The following is a 16,909-nucleotide window of genomic DNA, read 5'->3' as shown; positions in this document are numbered from 1 at the left end:
CAGTTTCCAGCCCCTTACCCTCTTCAGTCCCCTGCATGTCATCTGCCTCCAAATGGATCTGTTAGTCAAGTTTAACTGTTTGTTTTCTTCGGAAAAGCCATTTAGATTCCCAGATAATAGGATCTATATTGTCTTGGGGTGCTTGTATGATTGGCTTAAATTGACTGTAAGTTGCAAGCTATTTTTTTATGCATCAGATAATTACTATAAGACATTGCTACAGCATTCAAGAACCTTGAGATTTTTATCTTAATTCTTCTTTAATTGTGCCAAGTATAGGGAACATCAAGTTCTACAGTCTATTCAGTAAACACTTTTTGAGTGCCTGTTGCCAACCCCAGCAAGAGAAAATGGGACAGGAGAGGAAGATAAACAGAATTCCATGTCTACATGGGGAGGGTACAGTCCAGTAAGGGAGATCCACAAACATACACTCCCGGCAAAGGGGAAGGGAAGTGTCGGGAAGGATGGAGCTGAAGGGACATTTGAGAAGATAGATCCAGGGGGCTTGTAATCTATGATTGTTCAGTAAAATGCATTGAACATTTTCTGTATAGACACTATGTTAAGCCCTTTGTGCACATTTAATCCTCACAAAAACAATCCTCTGTGAGTATTATTATCCTCATCTACTTACAAATGAGGAAATTGAAGTTCAGAAATAATAGAGAACTTTGTCAGACTAAAACAGTAGCATTGACATTTAAAACCAGTTGTATATGATTCTGAAGTCTGTTCTCTTAACTCTGATGCTACACTACTTCCTGCATACAGGGGTCAGGGAACCGGGGATACAGATTTGGCTCAGATTTCAAGTGCAGGTGATTAAAATAGTGGTGGTGTATTTGCCACACTGGCAGAGCAACCACTGTGTCCAGTTTTTATTGTGATGAGTTAGTGTGGGTCAAGTTCAAATGGTTTAAGCTCAGTGAATGAGAAATGGATCAGTTCCCTTGAAAAAGAATGATTCTGTTTAGTTTAAATTCAGTTGATTTGGGTAAACAGAAGAACCTTTAAAAGATTCCTTTGATTGAAAATATATGACTATCTAAAAACTTAGTTTGTTAATTCATTCATTTATTCGTCCATAACAAATACTATTTGCCAGGCACTATTCTAACCCTGTTATAAATAAGGATTTATCTCATCTTCATGTTACTTTCATGGCATTGGTACTATTTATTTTCCTTCACTTTACAGATGAGAAAACTGAGGCATTATGAAGTTAAATTGCTTTCCCAAAATCCCTCACCTCATAAAGTGATGCATTTGTTATCTGATGGTAGAGTCTATGATCACAAATTCTGAGAATACTGCCTCTACTTCCAGTTGCCAACAGGATCACCCATAGCTACTGGAAACTTTTTCAGAGGATAATTCTTTCTTAGTTTCTAGAACTAACTCAGTTCTCTTCTAGGGTTATGTTTAGAAGCAACTCAGACTCACCCTATTCAACCAGTAGCCTGCTTCAGTTTGGAGAACTAGACACCATCTTTGCTTTTGTAATCAAGTTCTTTTATTGATTTAGGGAATTTTACTTTTGGGAAATTTTCTCATGTCTTATCCCCACCCCCCATTTTTTATCGGCACAATTTATTATGCATAAGGGTGGGATTTGTTGTTACATATTTGTACTTGCACATAACCATATAATTCCTCAGTAATTCCTCTTTCTCTCCCCTCCCCTTTCCCTCACCCCTGTCGGGTCTTGTCCTTTATTCCAGTAAGAGACTCTGCCTGGATAATTTCCATGGGAACCAGGCCTGCAAGGCTCAGAGCTCTGCTCACTCCTGTCAATCCTTAACCTAACCATGGGTTTCTGGCAAACACTAGAGAACTGGCTGAGATTATGCTACTCAGTTCAGTACCCCTCAAGATCTCCAGTCATTACTTCTTCCAAGACTGGTCTCCTGACATCATATCTTAGCCAACTGGTACCAACTTTTGCTGGTACCCCCTTGTCGCCTGTCACCATGCTTTCTATGTCACATCTTCTAAATGGAGCTATTACCTAGAGCTAATTGTCTCTTCCCAACCTCCTAGGAATCTGTCCCACCTAGTGGAGAGATCTAAGTTTATATTTCAAACTTTCATGTAGGTAGTTCTTTGATGCTCTACATTATAAAATAAATGCATGGGAGGGAGAAGGAAAAGTCAGGATGTGATGGCAGAGAGAAGGAGAACATAAAGAGGAAGGAAATGAAAGAGTAGAAAAAAGGAGGGTAGACAGAAGCTCCAGCGAGGTTGTACAAGCATAAGAGAGAGTGGGGGGAATAGGGAAGAGCATGAAGAGAAGAAAGAAGGAATGCAGCCCTGCCTTTTAAAATATAAAGTTGAAATAGTAAAACCACAACTTGCCATTCCCAGTCTGTCTCACCAGTCACTCAGAAGAAGCAGAATACTTATAATGACTTCAGAAGTCTCACAATTAAACTTGAACTAGTTGCCAAATGGTTTGCCATGCAGTTTCCAAGGTTGTCTTCTAAGTGTCGTTACTGTGTGTTATACTTTCTAACTGCCTATTTTCTGCTCTCTGCGAAGAGCTTCTCTGCTTCTGTTTGGATTTTAGTGTCCTATCTGGGAAAGATGTCTTATTTCCACTATTCTCACAAACTGTACAAATATTGCAAATATTTTTGTTAAAAAAAAAGGAAATTAAAACAGCCTAGGGAGTGCCTATGCAATGCCAAAATCAGTGGGCTATTTGATGAACATTTTTAATTAGTCAAACCTATTTATTAATTCTTTTATTCATTTTCAAAGCAACTACTAGTGCAAGACTATGTAGAGATGTGGTAGGATACACAGCCTGGACTCAGATGTGATATCTGCCTTCAGAGGGGTTTCAAGAGATTTCAGGGCAAGAGACATTTACACAAATAACTGTGACATAGGACAAGAAGTGATAAAATGAGCAAGTGATATATTTTTTTTTTTTAAAGGAGAGGTTGTTTGGGGCTAGAGGAATCAAGGTGACACTTGAGTGAAACTTCAATTTATTGAAATTGGACGGAAGACCACAACTTCCCCATGCTCAGGAACTTGGGGGACAGCCTTATTTGGGAAGACCAGCTAAAATTATGCCACTTTATGGAAGGAAGATGATAATTTGACTTTTCAGAGAGATTGAATAGAAAAGAACTCAGAGAAGGCAGTCTTATTCTGAAGGATTATTTTAGTTTTGTTAACAAATTAAAACTGTTTGGAAATTGGAGGGGATACCCTTTGTTATAATTCTACATTTTCCTACTTATTTATAATTAGATATGAAGTTTTCTATCTTAAAATGTTTGATAAATTTCCTGAACTCCACTACTCATATGAAAGAAAAGAATTACATTGCTCAGCTATACAGGAAGTTTGTTAAACAAATTTCATAAGTGAGTGCCCAGGTAATTCTGAAGTGACAGCCTTTCAGGGACTTCAGGGATCAAGCAAAAGTGTGGACTTGTAGACTCATTCCACAAGTGTTTACTTAGCACCCATAAGGGTTTATTCTGTTGGTATATATATGGGTGAAGCATGTGAGGGACAAGAAGTCAAGCATCAATAAAATACCATGTGCAATGATGTGACCCTAATAAACATGCTACCATAGGGACAGAGTGGGAAAAATGTTTAGATAAAATGCCTATTTATCTGCAGGCAGTGGAGTAGTGAGGAGGGCTTCAGAGAGGAAATTTTGAGGAAGATGTCATGACAGATAGATGTCTGGCCATGACAATGAGCACGTTCCAGAGTGTATAATGAAGTGGCCATGCTCAGGCAGTTTGAGGGAGGTGCTTCTCACTGCCTGGTATTATGTGGGCACCCTTTTTGTAAAGGGATGCCTGAGCAGAGATGTCAACAAGTGGTGACAGTGTTAAATTAGCTTGTTTTCAGTGTAGTTTTTCCTGCCAATATTTCAGCATCTTGTCTCTTACAGATAACAACTCCTTTCTTCAATCAATACTTTTTTAGTTCAGTTTGTACTAAAATAATTCAAATTTCCTATTGTTTTTTGATTATATAAGCAATACATGATCACTGTGGAAAAATCAGAATGTATACATAAATTTTTTAAAAAATCTAAAAAATAGCATCCAATAATTATCTATATTCTTGCTACTTAGAGATTACTATTCTTCTCATTTTATATAATATTCTAGCAGTTTTTCTTGGGTATAAATTAAAATGATGTCATGCTTTACATAGCCATTTTGTCCTCTTAATAATGTATACACACATACATATAACCTCAACATTATGTGCAATGTTTTATAACATTTTATTATGTAAGTATGCCAGATTTATTCCACTACTTTCCTACTATTGTGCTTGAGTTTGATGCCTATATTTCCTAAAGATGACATTTTCTCTATCATGTTCCTTAGCACTCTCTGCTTCTGCACATCTCTGTCACTTAAGAGCTTCCCTGCTCTGCTCATCCTGTGCTACTGTATTTAGAAAGCACTGCTTGTCCATAATGTAAGTATAGTTATCCCCTCTTCCATAGCCTAAGAAGAGGGGTCTCTGATCTTCCTTTCTTCTCCCTTCTGAAGGTATCACCAAAGTATACAACTGACATTGATTTATTTTATTGTGGAGGATGTTGATTTTTAAATTTTTAAATTTTATTTATTCTAACTTGTTATATATGACAGCAGAATACAATTCAATTCATTTTACACAAATAGAGCACAATTTTTCATGTCTCTGTACACAAAGTAGAGTGACACCATTCATGTTTTCATACATGTACTTAGGGTAATGATGTCTATCTCATTCCATCATCTTCCCTACTCCCATGTCCCCTCCCTTCCCCACACTCCCCTTTGCCCTATCTAAAGTTCCTCCATTCCTCCCATGTCCCCTCAATCACCATTATGAATCAGCATCCTTATATCAGAGACCACATTTGACCTTTGGTTTTGGGGGATTGGCTTGCTTCACTTAACATTATATTCTCCAACTCCATCCATTTACCTGAAAATGCCATGATTTTATTCTTTTAATGCTGAGTAATATTCCATTGTGTATACATACCACATTTTCTTTATCATTCATCTATTGAAGGGCATCTAGGTTGGTTCCACCATTTAGCTATTGTGAATTGTGCTGCTATAAACATTGATGTGGCAGCATTACTATAGTATGTTATTTTTTAAATATTTGTTTTTTAGTTATAGTTGGACATAATACCTTTATTTCACTTATTTATTTGTATGTGATGTTGAGGATAGAACCCAGGGCCTCAGGCGTGAAAGGCGGGCGCTCTACTGCTAAGCCACAACCCCAGCCCTGTATTATCTTGTTTTTAAGTCCTTTGGATATAAACCAAGAAGTGGGATAGCTGGGTCAAATAGTGGCACCATTCCCAGTTTTCCAAGGAATCTCCATACTGCTTTCCATATTGGCTACACAAACTTGCAGTCCAATTAGCAATGTATGAGTGTGCCTTTCTCCCCACATCCTCGCCAACATTTACTATTGTTTGTATTCCTAATAGCAACCATTATAACTGGAGTGAGATGAAATCTCAGAGTGGTTTTGATTTGCATTTCTCTAATTGCTAGAGATGTTGAACATTTTTTCATATATTTGTTTATTGATTGTATATGATCTTCTGAAGAAGTGTCTGTTCAGTTCCTTGGCCCATTTATTGATTGGGTTATTTGGTTTTTGGTGTTAAGATATTTTAGTTCTTTATATATCCTAGAGATTAGTGCTCTATCTTATGTGTGTGTGGTAAAAATTTGTTCCCATTCTGTAGGTTCTCTACTCACTTCACTGCTTGTTTCTTTTGCCAAGAAGAAGCTTTTTAGTTTGAATCCATCTCATTTATTGATTCTTGATTTTAATTCTTGCACTATAGGCCACTTCTATTTAACATAGTTCTTAAAACTCTAGCCAAAGCAATTAGACAAGAGAAATTAAAGGGATACAGATAGAAAAAGAAGAACTCAAATTAGGACTATTTTCCAACAATATTATTCCATATCTAGAAGACCCAAAAAAATTCCACCAACAGAAAACTTCTAGAACTAATAAATTAATTCAGCAAAGTTGCAGGATATAAAATCAACACCCATAAATCAAAGGCATTTCTGCTTATCAGTGACAAATCCTCTGAAATGGAAATGCAGAAAACTACCCCCTTTACAATAGCCTGAAAAAAAAAACCCACTTGGGAATCAACTTAACAAAAGAGGTGAAAGATCTCTACAATGAATACTACAGAATGCTGAAGAAATAAATTAAAGAATACCTTAGAAGATGAAAAGATCTACCTTGTTATTGGATAGGTATAATTAATATTGTCAAAAAGAACATACTACCAAAAGCACTATACAGATTGAATGCAATTCGAATCAAAATCCTAATGACATTCCTTATAGAAATAGAAAAAGCAGTCATGAAATTCATCTGGAAAAATAAGAGACCCAAAATAGCTAAAGCATTCTTCACAAGAAAAGTGAAGCATGTGGCATCATATACTACAGAGCAATAATAACAAAAATGGGATGGTATTGGCACCAAAACAGACTGGTAGACTAATGGTACAGAATAGAGGTCATAGAGATTAAACCACAAAATTACAATTATCTTATGTTAGACAAAGGCACCAAAAACATGCATTGGAGAAAAGAAAGCCTCTTCAACAAATGGTGTGGGAAAATTGGAAATCCATATGCAACAAAATGAAATTAAACCCCTATCTCTCACCATGCACAAAACTCAACTCAAAGTGTATCAAGGACCTAGGAATTAAACCAGAGACTCTTCATCTAATAGAAGAAAAAATAGGCCCAAATCTCCATCATGACAGGTTAGGCCAGACTTCCTTAATAAGGATGACATTGATTTTGATCATTTGGTAATAATATTGCCTGCCAGATTTCTCCATTATGAAGGTTCACCTTTCTCCTTTATAATTAACAATTGATTTGTGGGTAGATACTTTGAGAAGGTATAAATATCCTTATCCTGAAGAAAAGTTTATCCCCATTGGCAAAGTGGATTAAACGGTGCCTCTTGCTTGATTCAGTTATTAATAACATGACTACACAACAGTGATTTCCAATTATTCCGTTTCTCTACATATATTGATTGGATTCCACAATAAAGAAGATGTAGTCTTTCTTCTTTTCCTTTTTTCCTTTGTTTATTGTTTTTGCATTTCTGCAGATTCATGGCTTTCCTTTTACTCAAAATGTTATAATCCATTATTATCATTTTTCATTTTGATGCACAAGTTGTTCTGGTTTGCCAATAGAAGTCCCATCAAACTGGCTGCTGTATCATACTGATGAATTTCTCTCCTTTTTGAGCACCTTATTATTTTCTGAAATGAGATATTTCAGACTTATCTTGTGTTTTTCAGGCATTTCTCCAAGGGAATCTTATTCCTTTTAGTAGTAAACATTAGTGAGAAACCAAAATCTCAGTGCTAGGTAAACTTTGTGTCTTAACATTGTCATGGCATCATTACCAGACTGAACACATTAACAATGATTCATTAATGGCATAAAATATCCAGTCATAGTACAAATACACAATTATCTCATAAACATCATACTATTATGCAGTGTTGATTTAGAGGCCTTTAAAATCTTTCTAACTCTATAGGTTTATTTTCTCTTTCTCCTTCATGTGATTTACACTTATTTGTTGAAAAAATCAAGTTGTTTCTTCCATAGAGTTTTACATAATATGGATTTTGCAGATTATGCAAACTATGGCATAGTTTTAATATATTACTCTGCCTCTATATTTCCTATAAATTGGTAGCTGAATTTAGACCCCTTATTAGATTTGGATCCCTCCCTTCTCCTCCTTTGGGTGAGACCACATCAGAGGTAGAATTGTATTCTCTTGGGAGGTATATAATGCTTTACTGACTCTCTGTAATGTCTGATAGTTAGTTAATTAGCTGTTGCAAAATTGTAATATTCTATCATTTCTTTTTCATTTATTAGGTGGAACATTAGCAGAAAGTGGAACTTGTCTTCATTACTTTTCATTTACCCAATGAGAGAGTTTAGAAAAGGTAATACAAATGCTTAAATCTTTCCCTTTACCAGTTTTCAAAACAATGAATCCATGTCCGATTATCCTCTGATGATAAGTGGTTCGTTTTCCTTCTTAGAAGTACTATGAATACATAAGTAAAACACATTTGATATATTTCAATCCATTGCAGTTATTGACCTTATTGTTCAAATTGCCCCATTTTGGTCGATGGGAGTCCACCTACACTGGTCCTTTGAGACAAGCTTGGTGGGTTTTGATATCTTTCTCTTTACTGAAGTATGACAATTTGTTCCAGGCTCATCTTTATATTTCTTGTCCCACACATAGAAATAACAACTTGGGAACCAGAAATGTTGTTACTGGTTTGGTCATTGTTTGTATGTCTTTTCATTGGATGAGCTAGGTTTTTGTTGTTGTTGTTTGGATGGTTTTGATATGATAGAAGACCTCATAAATTCATAATAGTAGTTCCAATTCAAATTCAGTACTACAGATACTTAACTTCCTCAAACTTATGCTTGTAACTTTTTTTTCCATTTCAAAGAGAATTTTATTTCTCAAGCATATCAGGGACAATAGTATTAGAATATCATATAACTACTCCTTTATTTTATCTCACATTTTACACAAAGCACTATCAGAATAGCAATACCAGTAGTGACACCATCAATATGATTGTTGAATGCAGTTTGAAATATTTTCTACAGATACTTTTGTTCTTAAATTATATCACCTTTAAGGATATACATTTGAATGTATGTGTTTTAAAGTTTCCTAAAATAGTTTCTGTTTGTGTAATTTTATTATCATAGATAGAGAGGAGGCTCATTTACTCTGTTGTTTTCAATTTATAGTAATATCTTATTTAAAATAAATTTTATTTTAAAGCCATGTAGTATATATATATAGCTCCAAAGTCAAATGTACAAACAAAATATAATTCAAAGGAGCCTAACCTCTAGCCCTATTTATCCGCCAATACCACTTATCCTTACAGTTAGTCCTTTTTAAAAGCGTTTGCTTACATGTAAATATCACGTAAGAAATAATATCATCTAAGAGCCTGGTAAGGGTGATAGAGGTGTTGGTGATATTATTACTAATGGTAGTAGTAATTGCACTGATTTGTAAATGTGCTCTCTTACATGAATAGCATGTTACATTTACATTTTTCCTTCCACACATGATTTCATTTTTATATAGCTGTCTGGCAACAAATATTATTTACCATTTGTAAATATTTGAATTAACTTTAAAATGGAAATTTCTTTTACAGCTTATAAACTAGTGAATTTCTGGGTGAGACTGGATCCCAGGTCTTCTGGATACTCTGTCCTGCATACTCCTTATTATATCACATTCTGTGTCCCATTATCTCTTCAACTACTAACCCTTATTATAATGGAAAGGAAATAATCATGAGTTTAGATTTGAACAAAGCTATATTTGAATTCCAATTTTTCCAATTATTAGAGGCTATAAAGTCTTGGGGAAATTGTTTAACATCTCTGGGGTTCAATTTTTCACCTCTGTGTAAATGAGGGTTGCGCAGGTTAATGAAGTACTGTGACATCATAGGCCACATGAGGCTGCATATGCCCTAAGCTGCTGCAGCCAGGAAGAATTTTATGGTGAGGCAGAAGCTGTATAATAGTAGACCACAGTTTTGCCCAATGGAGAAAAGATATTCATCTCAGAAGCAATCAAATGCTATACTTTCTGCTAAAATGATGAGAGGTATAACTTTTCTCTTTAAGCAGCAACTGGGTAGAGCCCATAGGAATAGGTATGTCAGCACAGTTCTCAGGACAGCCGGGTATTGAATCACTGTGTTTTGAAACCACCCTTATAAAGTCATTCCTAGTTAAAAACTAATTATTACCATGGATTTTATTAGGAAAATATGAGAGATAATAAAAATTTATAAATAGTACTTTCAAGCAAATCCATAAGCAAAAATTAGAGCTGTTTCTGCTAACTCAAACAAAGCTTCCCTTTGTGAGGAACTCAATCATTCCATTGCAGTGTATTTGGCACATGACAGTCTGAGAAACATCAGAGGGAGTTACTCTGGAAGTAGTAAAATTTGGACAAATGGAGTTGTTCTCCTAGCCATATTGTTACCCCTTTCTTGATGATGAGGGAATAAAAAATGAATGCTAGAACTGCATTGTATCCAAACTTACATGTCAGCTAACCATGTAGGCAAAGTAGATAATTTTTATTTCTTTGAGTCAGTTTAATCAATCTTGTTCAAATTTTAATTTGTCTTCATGAAGTCCTAATTTTACTGTCTTCTGGCGGGGTGCACAGTCCAAATGTGACTAATGTGACTACTTTATTCAAGTCTCTGGCCCAGAGTAGGGCAGCATTAGATGGCTATTGTCCTTAGTGTAAGGTGACCAGGCCTTACACTAAGGAGTCATTTCTATCTGGCGGGTGCAACAAGCCTGATGTATTCAGTTTATTCTCTTCTCTTTTCTTTTAAACACTACAGAAGAAAAAGTTTTGACACCATTTATTGAGGTCCTTTTTAGGTAGGAAGGAATGGCACCAGGTGAAGGAACCACATCACTCTCCTTGAGTCAATGTCTTATCATCAGGCTCTTGGTAAATGGGAATATAAATAGCAAGGTTTGGGCAATGAAGATAAAGAATGTCTCCCCAATAAAAAAATTCTCTTAGGTGTTAATAAAAAACTTCTCTTAGAGTTAAGATAAGGCACTGTTTTCTATCTTACAATAGAAAGAAAAGTCTTATCTTGAAAACTCTCACAGTATTTTATTTTTCATTTTGCTGAGCTGAAGAAGCAAAATGAGTTATTTGTGTGATATAGTTGCAAGCCTGGTCTGATTTCATGGCTAACAATATCTAAAATATACACCTGGAGTTAGACGCCTGATCTCACACAAATAATTTTCTCTAAACCTCAATTTTCTCATCTTTAATATGAAATTGATAATCCCAATCCAATTCCTTTTTTTAATCACATGAGGTTAAGACCTCAGTGCAATATGTAAAATAAATGGCTATATAGGAATAAGTATTGTTACCATTTAAGCCAGTTTCAAGAAGGATGAGATGCATAGCTTCTGGGAAGCAAAGAGTCCTATGATTTGGTGGGGAAATGGCCATTTGATTAAAAGACTATTTCCTTTTCCTTTTCCTCCCCATCAGAGAAGTTGATCTCACTGGGAGTAAAAATGTTTACTCAAAAATCCTTTAAATATTCTCCATTTTCTATGAATCAAGTACAAGCTACAACTCACTTGTCTCTATTCTCTGAATCTTCCTGAACTCCACTCTGCATATTTTCTATTAAGCTATTTCCTTAACCCAGAATAACTTCCCACAAATTCTCCTAAACCATATATATAAATTTTTATATATATATTACTATATATATTTTATATATATATATATTACTATATATATAAAACTTTATATATATAACCACATATATAATTATATTTATAATCATATGTGTGTGTATATATACATACATATATATAAAATTTTCTTAAAGCTCATTTTAGGCATACTATTCTTCATGAGGCTAATTTAACTCATATTCGGAGAATATGGTGCAGGAGGAAAAACAGTGATTTATTTCTGACTCTGAATCTACTCCAGATCAATGGTTGGTGGTTTTCTTATACTATGCTATATGGGGTATCTTGGCACAGCTTTAGATAGCCCTAGGCACAAAATAAAGCTCCCTTTCTTTATTTTCCCATACTCTCTACCCTCAACACTCACCACTTACATCATTTATATAAGGTATATGTGACAGAGTGAAGTACCAAAGATAAGAAAGGTACATAGGAAAATGGAAAGTACTTGAGATCTATAGAAGGATCCCCTCAAATTTCTGACTGAGTTCTGAACTGTACCTGTGTGGGGTAAAACTCCTGAGGCTGGAGAAAGTTTCCTCTACCAGATCCATTGTCCCATGACTTCTATTGGTGGTTCCATATCATCTCCACCATGAGTTGTATGTAGCATGTATTATGAACATGGCCACTTCTCCTGAGGTTAGGTTGGTGGATTTCCAGGACATAAAACCTGCATCTGAGTGTCATTCCTTTCTAATCCTATAGATGCGCATAACCTTTTGAATTCTGTAGATATGCTCAAACTTCTTAAGGGTCATGCCCAATATCAACTTGTTTAGCACTATCTCTTCAGCAGATCATCCCTGTTTTAAGCATGGTTTATGGTTCTATTCCATGTGTGGCTTCATTCCAGACCCACTCTCTGTAGAAACAAACTTTCATCTATTTCTGACTGCTCCTGGGTTTGGAGCCCAGCATGCCTGGATCTTGTACCCTCTTTTGTACTTCTGTCTTCACTAGCATCCCTTTTTTAGGTAAATGGCAAAAATATGCAGCCAGTCAGACACACTAAAACCTGAGAGTCATCTAAACTTCTTCAATTCTACTCACTCCCTAAATGTTTCCAAACTTCTTTTGGGTCTGTCCACTTCTTTCCAATTCATTACCGTTCACCCGAGTCTAAACCCTTACCATTCTTTACCTGGCCCACAGAGGTGCTTCCTGGTCCTCCTGCATTTACTGAATCCATTATCCGCTTGACCTTCCAAAGTACAAATCTGATGTCACTTCTCTGGGTAAAGTTTCATCGTTCTATTAAAGCAAATAAAGCTTAAGCCTCTTAAGCTTCTTAAGAGCTTTAAAATATAGACTTTTCCTGTTGCTATGGCCTTCTCTCTCATCATTGGCTTCTCCAATTTTTATTTTGACCATGAAACAACTAACACCCCAGGAAAGTTCCATGTTCTTTTTTGCTTCTAGGACTTTCCAGAAAGCGTTGTCTTCCTCAAGTGCTATCTCATATTTCCTCATGTGTTATCCCTGCCTGGTGAATCCCTTCCTGATTTCTCAAGCATGGATTAGGCCTTCCTACCTTATTCTTAAGCCTGTGGTAGAGCTAATTACACTCTTTTCTTCTGCCTCCTCAAATGAGGCTAGGAGCAACTTGAGGGCAGAGATGGCACATTGTCTAGCACAGTATCTGATACATTGCTGGGTGCTCACAGATGCTTGGTGAGAGAATTATAGGTATTAATGTTAATTATTGATTTGATGTGGATGTTAATTATTGTAACCATACCACTGGCATCATAGGGCCTGATACATATTAATCACTCAGCACATTTAACTATACTAAAGGAGCTATTTATTACTATGTACTTTGCATATAATGAGTGTCCTTTTATAAATGTGTGATCATTTAATATTTTCAAGCTATCCTCATAAAGTATGTTTTTAAAATTATCCTCAATTAAAAGATAAATAAAATAAGACTACAAAACTTTAAGGAGCTTTTTTAGGGTCAAATTAAAATAAGAAATTGTGTAGTAGCTCCATTTCTCTTTCTAGACGAAGAAAATACTTAAGTCCAAGAACAGGGGAAGAATAACTATCCAGTTTTATTACTCTGTCCAGACTAATCTTTATCAAGTTTATTAAGGGAAAATAACAATGTATTTGCCATATATTTCCCCAGTAAGAAAGAATATAAAAACAAAGAAGCAAAGAAACCAAACATTATGGAAACAGAACATTTATTTCCAAAGTATATCAGTGAAGTCTATTGAAATGAAATGTAATTGTGAGAAGAGGCAAATTACAGTTTTTATACTATTGATTGTTCATCTGCGAGCATTTGACGGGACTGAGAATTGACCAGGAAAATTGATATAATATTACAGTATGTTTCATTAGTACTTTGGACTAGAAAAAGGATGAAAAAGATAATGGCAGTGACTTTGTCTCCTGATTGCTCTGCAGAATGTTTTTTGTCATGGTCAAATTAGATAGATTACTATATAAAGGTGGCTCAAGTGGCTAAGCAGCTGATATTATTGGAAAGCAACTAAGCAGATAACTCTGAAAAACAATATTTCTTACCTGAAACATTGTCTGAAATTCCTCCTGAAGGGATTTCAGTGGTGCATTCCTTTGAGCAGAGGTTTTATATGGAAAATCCTGATACAACAGCCTGAGGAGACCATACAATGGAAAGAAACACATTCTTACTTCTGAGGACTGCTTTCCCTCTTCTCTGCTCTGACCTGATCTATGATTTGGGCAAATGGCTGTTGCAGTACAACCAACAGAGATATTTTCTCCTCTGCAGATTAGGAGTAGGATATGTGACCTCTAAGACTCTTCAGAATTATTACTGCTGTGGGGATAGAAGTGAGCCATCACTGCCCAGGCTGGCCTGTCTAGCTCTGCCCCTCCTGAATTCTCACCCTCTGCCTCACAATCCTCAGGACTTTGTGGCCCATTGGATGGGCAGCAGTTGGGTAACAGACTCATGGAATAATATCAATTAAGGAAATCCTATTTATTCCTGTATATTTTCTCCCACTCCCTTTCAACATTTAACTGGGATTTCTGAAGTGTGCTCTCAGCTAGGAAGAATTTCTCCTCTGCACTGAGCCACAGTTGCATCATCTTTAAAATGGCAATAAATCATATGTACTTCTTGGTCTGCATTTCTGGCTTCTTTTGCTCTGCCTTACATTACTTGTGATGTTTCAGTGGGGAATACTTTACAACAGTGCTTAACAGAATTCTTGGCACATCAGAGGAAGTTATTTTCCCATCTGCTATGATTTGAAAGTTTCCTTATCCACCTCAAAAAGGAGTCACGTTAAAATTTTATTGCCTCCATGATGGTATTGGGAGGTGGGATCTAAGAGGTGTAGATAATGAGGGCATGCACTGCACTCATGAATGGATGAAGCTGTTATTGGGGGAGTGGATACCTTATAAAGGTAAATCTGGCTTCCTTGGCCTTCTTGCTATCATGCATGCTCTCTCATCAAGTTATGATGCAGCAAGAAGGCCCTCATCAGACACCAAACCTTGATATTGTACTTGTCACCTCTATAATTATGAGAAATGTTTCTTTTATTCATGAATTTCCCAGGCTGAAGTATTTCATTATAGCAATATAAACTGTTATGACACCAATCCTACCTTTGCTTTTGCAGGTAACTTGAAGATCAAGTAAACCAACACACTCTTCTGTTAGCAAATATGGTCTATATACATATGTAGTTCCTGACTTTTGCTGATACCTCATGCCTGGTAAAGTAAGCCAATTATGTTTCCCTGAGTCTACCACCTCTTGATTGTCATAGCTCCTTCTGCACAGCTTGATTTCCCTCTTGTGTGTGGGTGCGGGGCAGCACTAATTAAACCCAGGTTACCTTAATGAGATGTGGCTTATGTGAACTCTTGCCTTTGAATTGCACGCCCTGATCTAGAGACACCACTGATCGATGGATGCTTCCAGTGGTGCTCTCTGCCACCAAGGAATCTCAAATATGTATGGTTAAAGGGTCTGATGATGATGTCAGTATCGGTATCTTATTTCATATGACAGTTAATTATAGTATTCATTCAGAAAAAAATAAAGGGGCTTGTTGTCATAGAGATGGCTGACTCTTCAAGCAGGATGCATAGTTTCAATGGGAACATCTGCGTGCATGGAAACAAATATCAATTTGTTGTGTACGTTGTAGAAATAGTTGAGACTGCACTTCAGGGAAAAAATATTGACTCAAGCAGGGTTTCCTGCACTTGTTCTAAATTGCATCCTCTTTTATATAACCATTTTTTTTCTTTGAAGTTTCTATTTCCTTTTCCAAGAATATGATTTTCCAGGGACTTGGTTATTCTCCAGGGACCTCTGGTGATACTCACTTCTGATATCCATGATCTCTGAAGGTCTGAGGGACAGTGGGACATTATCCGGGTAACCAGCCTGGGTCCTCTAGGGCTGTATCACTTGAGTAATCAGGATAGATCCTGCTGGAGCCTCTGACTCAAATGACTAAACTAAAAAACTTTGGGGGGAAGTGAGATATTGGGGTTCTCATCCTTTTGATTCTCTTATCACCTCCATTTTGCCAGTCTCAACAGACATGCTGTTAGGGTTCAGACAAAAACCACTGTGTTAAATCAGGAGGTGAAATAATTAGATCATGAGAATCATAACCTAATTAGCAGATTGAGCCATGCGGTGGTTAATAATTTTGATTGGATTACTGGGTAACTGTAGGCAGGTGGGGCATAGCCAGAAGAAGCAGATCACTGGGGCTGTCCCTTGGGGATTCAATATTTTGTCCCTGGATCATTCTGCTTTCTCTCTGATTTCTGGTTACCATGAGCTAAGCAGTTTGGACCTCTCCCATGATGCTCTGCTTCTCCTCAGGCCCAGAAGTGTTAGAGTCTGTAAACAAGTCAAGATGGCGCCTGGCATTTTGCAGAGGGAGTGGTTTGTGAAGTAACGCCAACGAGCCATTAAGTGTGGAGATTCCTTATTGGTTGACTGCTGTATCTAGTTTATGTTAATTAAGATAAGCTGTGTGGAATGTATATAGCCCCTCCTGTCCTACAATAAACGGCTCCCACTCCTGCTGTATCAACGTACACAAGTTGTTCGTCACCCCCAGGTTATTCTGCCGCGAAGAATTTCCAGTGTTGCTGAGAACCGGAGGAGACTTCAAATCAAGCTAGCTGCCTGCAGAACTTACCTGGACTGTGATTTACCTGGACTGTGAGTTAATCTATTGAGACATTGCTTTACCTGGACTGAGACAACAAACTGTAATCTACAACAAATTGTAACTCGGTATCTTTGCTAACAGTGTCATTGCTGGTATAATTTTTCCATAGGCTTCTTACTTGGAGCCATCAATTGACTTGGTATTGTGGCATTTTGTATCCTCCCCTTCTGCTTGTAGCAGATTATTTATGGTGTTTGTGTAAAAACCACTATGGTCGTTATTTAAATTAAACAAAAGGGGGAAATGTTAGAGTCTATAAACAAGTCAAGATGGCCCCTGGCATTTTGC

Source organism: Marmota marmota, unplaced genomic scaffold (genome assembly GCF_001458135.2).
Source record: "Marmota marmota marmota unplaced genomic scaffold, marMar, whole genome shotgun sequence".
Lineage (NCBI taxonomy): Eukaryota > Metazoa > Chordata > Mammalia > Rodentia > Sciuridae > Marmota > Marmota marmota.
The sequence above is the reverse complement of the archived record's forward strand: the minus strand, read 5'-3'. Positions refer to the sequence as shown.